The sequence below is a fragment of the Triticum aestivum genome, chromosome 1A, assembly GCF_018294505.1.
Source record: "Triticum aestivum cultivar Chinese Spring chromosome 1A, IWGSC CS RefSeq v2.1, whole genome shotgun sequence".
NCBI classification, from domain to species: domain Eukaryota; kingdom Viridiplantae; phylum Streptophyta; class Magnoliopsida; order Poales; family Poaceae; genus Triticum; species Triticum aestivum.
In genome coordinates, this window is record NC_057794.1 from 452,258,376 (window position 1) to 452,266,174 (window position 7,799).

The 7,799-nt window shown below is 41.7% G+C and overlaps 1 long non-coding RNA gene across 3 annotated transcripts; it reads right to left on the bottom strand.

Moving 5' to 3' along the window:
• Positions 1 to 1,829: 1,829 nt before the first annotated feature.
• On the bottom strand, positions 1,830 to 4,919 carry LOC123146260 (uncharacterized). 3 transcript variants are annotated; one of them, XR_006472683.1, is made up of 4 exons: positions 4,441 to 4,919; positions 4,095 to 4,204; positions 2,454 to 3,421; positions 1,830 to 1,996 (listed from the first exon to the last, which is right to left on the bottom strand). It is a non-coding gene; the product is annotated as an uncharacterized lncRNA (long non-coding RNA). The 3 variants fall into 3 exon arrangements; XR_006472703.1 differs by having other exon boundaries at positions 1,830 to 2,003; XR_006472698.1 differs by having other exon boundaries at positions 1,830 to 2,232.
• Positions 4,920 to 7,799: the final 2,880 nt, after the last annotated feature.

Consider the following 7,799-nt stretch of genomic DNA (forward strand, 5'->3'; position numbering starts at 1 on the left):
AGATTCTATGTTCACATACAACGGGTGTAAGCCAGTTTTGCACATGCAGAATACTTGGGTTAAACTTGACGAGCCTAGCATGTAAAAACATGGTCTCCAAACATTGGAGACCAAAAGGTCGAACGTGAGTCATATAGTAGATCTGATCAACATAGAGATGTTCACCATTGAAGACTACCCCATCTCACACGATGGTCAGACATGGGTTAGTTGATTTGGATCATGTATCACTTAGAGAACTTGAGGGATGTTGATTTAAGTGGGATTTCATTAGTAATTTGACTATTTGAACTAAAATTTATGATGAACTTAGTCATAGTTTTTGCAAATCTACGTTGTAGATCAATGGCCCGTGCTACCGTTCCCTTGAATTTTAATGTGTTCCTAGTTTGGTCATGCACCCTTGAATTTTAATGTGTTCCTAGTTTTTGCAAATCTACGTTGATGTCTACTACACAACCTTCTTCTTGTAGACGTTGTTGGGCCTCCAAGTGCAGAGGTTTCACTACACCACAACACTACATCTGCGACAGTCAGGTTCGTTGGAAAAACAATTTCCCATGACAGACAGTCGGTTGGGAAAAACTATTGCCGACCAATCTTGTCTGTTGGGGAAAGTCCAGACGGGGAAAGCCTTTCCCGACTGACATATCTTTGCCAACCGATCGCTTGTTGGCTATGGGGCACTTTTCCCGACCGACATTCTGTTGGGCCTGCCATGGTCCTTTCCCGACCAACAGTCTATTGGGCTTGCCATGAAGCTTTCCCGACCAACTGTTTGACAGAATTTGTTTTCCCAACCAACAGTCTATTAGGCCTTCTAGGAGGCTTTCCCGACCGACTGTGTGACAGGGTTTGTTTTCCCGACCAACTTTTCATTGGCCATGCATTAGCTTTCTTCGACAGACTATGAGATGGTTTTTTAGTTTTGCCCACAAACATCTAATAGCCCTCAATAGCTTACATTTGCGTTACCAACAAAATATAAATCAAGTTTCATGTTTCATAACAATAACATGCATGCCCTAACCATAATAAACCATAACCAAACAATAACACATTAATTAATTTCAGATGTAAATACTTCATCCATTACAATATGGTTCATTTTGTCAGACACAATGCGAGTTTACAAAATGATATATAAAGTGCATCTCCAACGATTCAGTCACCGTTACACAAAATATCCCATTTACACAAACCACCGTCTTCATGTTTCCTCGTCCTCTTGCCTATTTTTCCTACATAATGTAAAGTTGTGATTACATTCATAAAGACAATGGCACCATAAAAATTTGTATAAAGCATAGCATTGAGAACAACTATAACTTCACAAGGCAAGCTAGTACCAAACACCTACTAAGAAAGGCACTCCATTCAAGTTTAGGTAACCATGTAAAGGGGCATACTAAGCACTAGTTAAAGTGTCCTTATTTCTAGACACTATATTCATTGATAACAAGAAGGCTTCTGTGAATATCAACAAGTTAAATTATACAAGGAGATGTCCATTAGATGACTTTACTGTGACCGCATTAAAATTTAGAAAGTAGTTGGCAACATAACGAATGGTTTTAAACTAAAACTGAGAGCGACCTTCTCCGACATTAGCTCATTTTATGGAGCGTAATTGTATTTCTCACCAAAGATTAAACATAATGGGGCAAAAATATGTAGGCGTTTACAGAATACTTTAGACTTTATTTACCGTGGTAACTTCTATAGCTCAGACCTCTAAAAGCAGCCAAGCTAGATACTACAACTACACTATACAAAATTTATCCATGTTCCGGTTCTTTTATCATATGATTAATAGATGCATCAAAACCTGATAATGAGCTAGCAGGTCGACATATCCAGGAATTCCCAGGACACCATGTGCTAGAGGTTTTTGAAAATCCATTTCTGCAGCACATAGCACATTGATGTTGGCAACCCTCCAGCATACCCTTTAGGTAGATAGGCAAATGCTTACACACCATGTGTCAATTGAACCCTGCAAACTTCAGAGTGTCAATGGTGTCAAGTAGAAGTAACAAATGCATCTATAATATTCAATTGGTTAGGTACACACTTAAAACTTCAGAAAATCTCCAGAGATATAGACTTGTTCTATCTTCTAAGTGGTACCAGGACTGATGCAAAATGTCCAACTAACTGTTCGACATTCAATTGTAACCTATCTTAGTATGTGAAAATGTAATCCGGTGAGCGTAAAATTTCCATCTCAGCCTGAAAAATTGTTATTCAAATCAGGGGAGAAGTTATTTGCAACAGAAATGGACCACGAGATAGTAGTATGAATGTACGTCAGTCTCAGTCTGATGGTGTATTTCTTTTCTTCATTCTAAGAAAAGTACAATCATGCTTGTGCTTTCATCCGCTAATCAAAAATGACTAATGAAAGGATGATGTATAGACGAGCGACCAGAAAAGATCTATCTACCTCTTACCTGACTACAACGCCATTGTGCACGAATAGAAGCAGCTTCTTGAAGAATCCTCGGTTCTTCCTCTTGTTCCAGATTCATGTACAGCTATTCAGTTGCACCCTCACATGTTAACATGTATGTAGGTTTGATTGCTGAGTTCTCTATCGAATATTCTGCAATGTTATTGCACATAAATGGATGTAATCATTACACTTATTACAAAGAAAAATATAGTATCTCCCAAAGAAAATAATCATGGATTCATGTACAGCAATCATGTGTTTATTACACTTACCTTCAAAGCATTAATCATGTATAATGCTGAAATAACAAAATAGGTACTTACCCTGGAACCACCAAAATCATGTATCCTGGATTTTAGTGGTTCCAGGATAAGTACCTATTTTATTACCAATCCTCAAACTTAACAAAGTAAGCCGCCTCACTTATTAATCATGGGGCTGGTCATCTTTAATGGTTAATATTTATTATGCAAAATTTATTTTAGCTAGTCACCTACCACAATGATAAAACAATAATCAAATCTAGGTCAAAGGCGGAGGCGGGGGGTGCGAGCAGGGGTCAGACACCCCCCATCGCCTCGCCCCCCTGTGAGTTTTCATTACCTGGTACTGATATGAACTGTACGTATACGTAAAGTGCAAACCTGGTTTCTTTTAGTGTTTGACACTAATGGCCTAGCACGAATTTTCCAGCCCAAACGCCCAACGTGAGAAAGCATCCCTTGATGCCCTGATCGCTTGTTGTACGCATCAGAAAAAAAAGACTACATGCATCCATGAGATCAGGTAGTCTGTTTCCTATCCTTCAGGTAATTTTGTTCATGGGCATCATGGCTTCTAGGGTTGCTGGCTCCGTGTGCCCTACGTCGTCGTCTCCTCTGCCCGTCCGCAGCTGCGGCACAAGGCAGAGTCCACTCCACTCGTGTGGAGATTGAATCCATGATGAAGACCATGCCAGCTTGTGTGCTGCACCGGCATCATGCATCACAAGATCAACTTCAAAGAATCTAGGTACATCACTGGTAAATAATATTTGTGAATTAATACAATTCTGTTGAAGACAGTGGTGGTAAAATTACAATATAGGATTCTAATTTTACTCCTCGTTTAACGTCTGAAACAGTATGTATGAAGAGAAAGGATACAATAGAAACATATTCATTTTTTCCCAGCCTAACATATTTGGTTTTCAAGCCCATTGCTTCTAGCTCAAACGTTACAGAAAATGCAAATCCACCTGACAAGCAACCGTTGTAGATGATAATTCCAACCCCAATCCTGTTGATATGCAACGGGTAGAAATGTAGTTTTTTTATATATTACCAGACATATGTTGCAATACAATCATATCAGTTCTACTTTAGGGACTATATTCTTGTGTTGTGTCTCTCAAACGATTATTATCTTCCTCGCCCCCCTCATGTCTAAATCCATACTCCGCCCCTGATCTAGGTTCCATCAGTTGCATGCCCAAACAATAAGATTTGGCATATCATTCATGAGAAAATAGCCAGATAAGAAAAAAAACAAGCAACTTGACATAATCTCAGTTACACATCGGAAGTGAGAGTAAGAAAAAATAATGCAAGGAACCAGCAAATAGTATAACAAAACTCAAGATGTGAAAAAAAATACTCACATATCCAAATCCACTTGATGTGATGCAGGTATAAAAATCATCCGGTGGCCTTCTGTTAGTAGTTGAGTAATTTCCCAAACATCAACCAAACCTATGAAGTTTGTTTGACCCTGCAAAAAATCATTATCCAATTCAGTCTGCAAACAATCACATGATATAAATAGAGAATGATAATAATCGATGGCTAGGGTTTGAACTTTTAGTGCTTCAAAATCATTTTTATTCCATGTATCAAAGCAGCACAGATTTGTTTTGAAAGAGATCAATATGCAGAGAGGTGAGGGCACCAGCCATTAGGGCTATTGAAGGTTAAATATGCACACACACACAGAGAGAGAGAGCTTACTGATGTTGTTGCCGCTGTGGATGGCTAAGAGAGATGGGGCACCAGCCACCGCGCCCCTAGTCTCCAGAAGTTAAGGGAGCAGAGGCCGCATGCCTCGTTCCGAACCACCAGGGCCGAAGGGACCTTGTCCCGCTCAGATCTGCAACCATGGGAGTGGGGAAGAGGGAGCTGCCTATGGGTTGGGGGCTTGGGGCGGTGGCACCATAGGAGGGAGGTGAGAGGTGACCTCACCGAGCGCTTGGGCAAGAACAAAAAGCGCCGCCACCGGCAGCTGGGTGAGGGCATCGGCGCCGCAGGACCACCTCAACATGGGAAATCAGCAGCGATGTGGGGATGGTGATGGAGTGGTGGGAGGAAGAGATGGACGGAGTGGTGGGAGGAAGAGATGGGCGGAGTGGTGGAACCATCGCCGGATGCGAGCGTCGCCGCCGCCGCTCAGATCGGAAGAGAAAGAGATAAGGGAGAGAGGACAGAGAGATAGCGGTGTTGTGTTTTTTTTTCTCTTGAGCGGATGATGTTTTAGGAGGTGGGCTGTGGTGGCGCGGCCTGAAAATTTTGGATGGGCTTCGCGCTAAGTTTCGCAGGCGCGCGCGCACTGATATTTTGGGTGGCCAGTTGGCGGCCCACGGTCGGTCGGGAACATTTACCGACCGACTATGTGATATGAGTGCAACTATTACCATCCAACGGTTTGACGCTATACATTTCAGCATTCCCGACCGACAGTTGGTTGTTATATGTGAGTAATACCAACCAACGGTTTGATAGAAGTTTTTCAAACAAACAGTCGGTCGGCAAAACTGACTTTTCCCAACACACGTCTGTAGGGAATGCAGTGTCGTGGTGTAGTCTTTGTAGGACAGTAGATAATTTCCCTCAAGTGGATGACCTAAGGTTTGTCAATCCGTAGGAGGCGTAGGATGAAGATGGTCTCTCTCAAGCAATCCTGCAACCAAATAACAAAGTGTCTCTTGTGTCCCGAACACACCCAATACAATGGTAAATTGTATAGGTGCACTAGTTCGGCGAAGAGATGGTGATACAAGTGGTATATGGATAGTAGATAATGGTTTTTGTAATCTGAAAATATAAAAACAGCAAGGTAACTAATGATAAAAGTGAGCGTAAACGGTATTGCAATGTGTTGAAACAAGGCCTAGGGTTCATACTTCCACTAGTGCAAGTCCTCTCAACAATGACAACATAATTGGATCACATAACTATCCCTCAACATGCAACAAAGAGTCACTCCAAAGTCACTTATAGTGGAGAACAAACAAAGAGATTATGGTAGGGTACGAAACCACCTCAAAGTTATTCTTTCCAATCAATCCGTTGGGCTATTCCTATAAGTGTCACAAACAGCCCTAGAGTTCGTACTAGAATAACACCTTAAGACACAAATCAACCAAAACCCTAATTTCACCTAGATACTCCAATGTCACCTCAAGTATCTGTGGGTATGATTATACGATATGCATCATCTCAGATTCATCTATTCAACCAACACAAAGGACCTCAAAGAGTGCCCCAAAGTTTCTACCGGAGAATCACGACGAAAACGTGTGCCAACCCCTATGCATAGGTTCATGGGCGGAACCCGCCAGTTGATCACCAAAACATACATCAAGTGAATCACGTGGTATCCCATTGTCACCACAGATATGCACGGCAAGACATACATCAAGTGTTCTCAAATCTTTAAAGACTCAATCCGATAAGATAACTTTAAAGGGGAAACTCAATTCATTACAAGAGAGTAGAGGGGGAGAAAACATCATAGGATCCAAATATAATAGCAAAGCTCGCGATACATCAAGATCGTATCACCTCAAGAACACGAGAGAGAGATATCAAACACATAGCTACTGGTACATACCCTCAGCCCCGAGGGAGAACTACTCCCTCCTCGTCATGGAGAGCACCGGGATGATGAAGATGGCCACCGGAGAAGGATTTCCCCCTCCGGCAGGGTGCCGAAACAGGTCTAGATTGGTTTTCGGTGGCTACGGAGGCTTCTGGCGGCGGAACTCCCGATCTATTGTGCTCCCGGATGTTTTTAGGGTATATGGAGATATATAGGTAGAAGAAGTACGTCAGGGGAGCCACGAGGGTGGAGGGCGCACCCCCTACCTCGTGGCCTCCTCGAAGCTTCCCTTACGTGCACTTCAAGTCTTCTGGGCTTCTTTCCTTCCAAAAATGGGTTCCGTGAAGTTTCAGGTCAATTGGACTCCATTTGGTTTTCCTTTTCTTCTAAACCCTAAAACAAGGTAAAAACAGAAACTGGCACTGGGCTCTGGGTTAATAGGTTAGTCCCAAAAATGATATTAAAGTGTATAATAAAGCCCATAAACATCCAAAATAGTAGATAATATAGCATGGAGCAATCAAAAATTATAGATACGTTGGAGTCGTATCAGTGGTCCGATGAGTGTTGTGGCTCGCGTCGAGTATCGTTATTTTCTGACCTTCACAGATGATTGGAGAAGATATGGGTATATCTACCTAATGAAACACAAGTCTGAAACATTTGAAGAGTTAAAAGAATTTCAGAGTGAAGTGGAGAATCATTGTAATAAGAAAATAAAGTTTCTACAATCTGATCACGGAAGCGAATATTTGAGTTACGAGTTTGACCTTCATATAAAATGGAATAGTTTCACAACTCACGCCACCTGGAATACCATAGCGTAATGGTGTGTTCGAACGTCGTAACCGTACTCTATTAGATATGGTGTGGTCTATGATATCTCTTACCAATTTACAACTATCATTTTGGGGTTACGCATTAGAGACAACTGCATTCACTTTAAATAGGGCACCATCTAAATCCGTTAAGACGACACCGTATGAACTGTGATTTGGCAAGAAACCTAAGCCGTCGTTTCTTAAAGTTTGGGGTTGTGATGCTTATGTGAAAAAGCTTCAGCCTGATAAGCTCGAACCCAAATAGGAGAAGTGCGTCTTCATAGGATACCCAAAAGAAACTGTTGGGTACACCTTCTATCATAGATCTGAAGGCAAAATCTTTGTTGCTAAGAATGTATCCTTTCTAGAGAAGGAGTTTCTCTCGAAAGAAGTAAGTGGGAGGAAAGTAGAACTTGATGAGGTACTTGTACCTTCTCTCGAATTGGAAAGTAGCTCATCACATAAATCAGTTTGAGTGATGCCTACACCAACTCGAGAGGAAGCTAATGATAATGATCATGAAACTTCAAATCAAGTTACTACCGAACCTCGTAGGTCAACCAGAGCATGTTCCGCACCTGAATGGTACAGTAATCCTCTTCTAGAAGTCATGTTACTAGACCATGACAAACCAATGAACAATGAGGAAGCGATGATGAGCCCAGATTCCG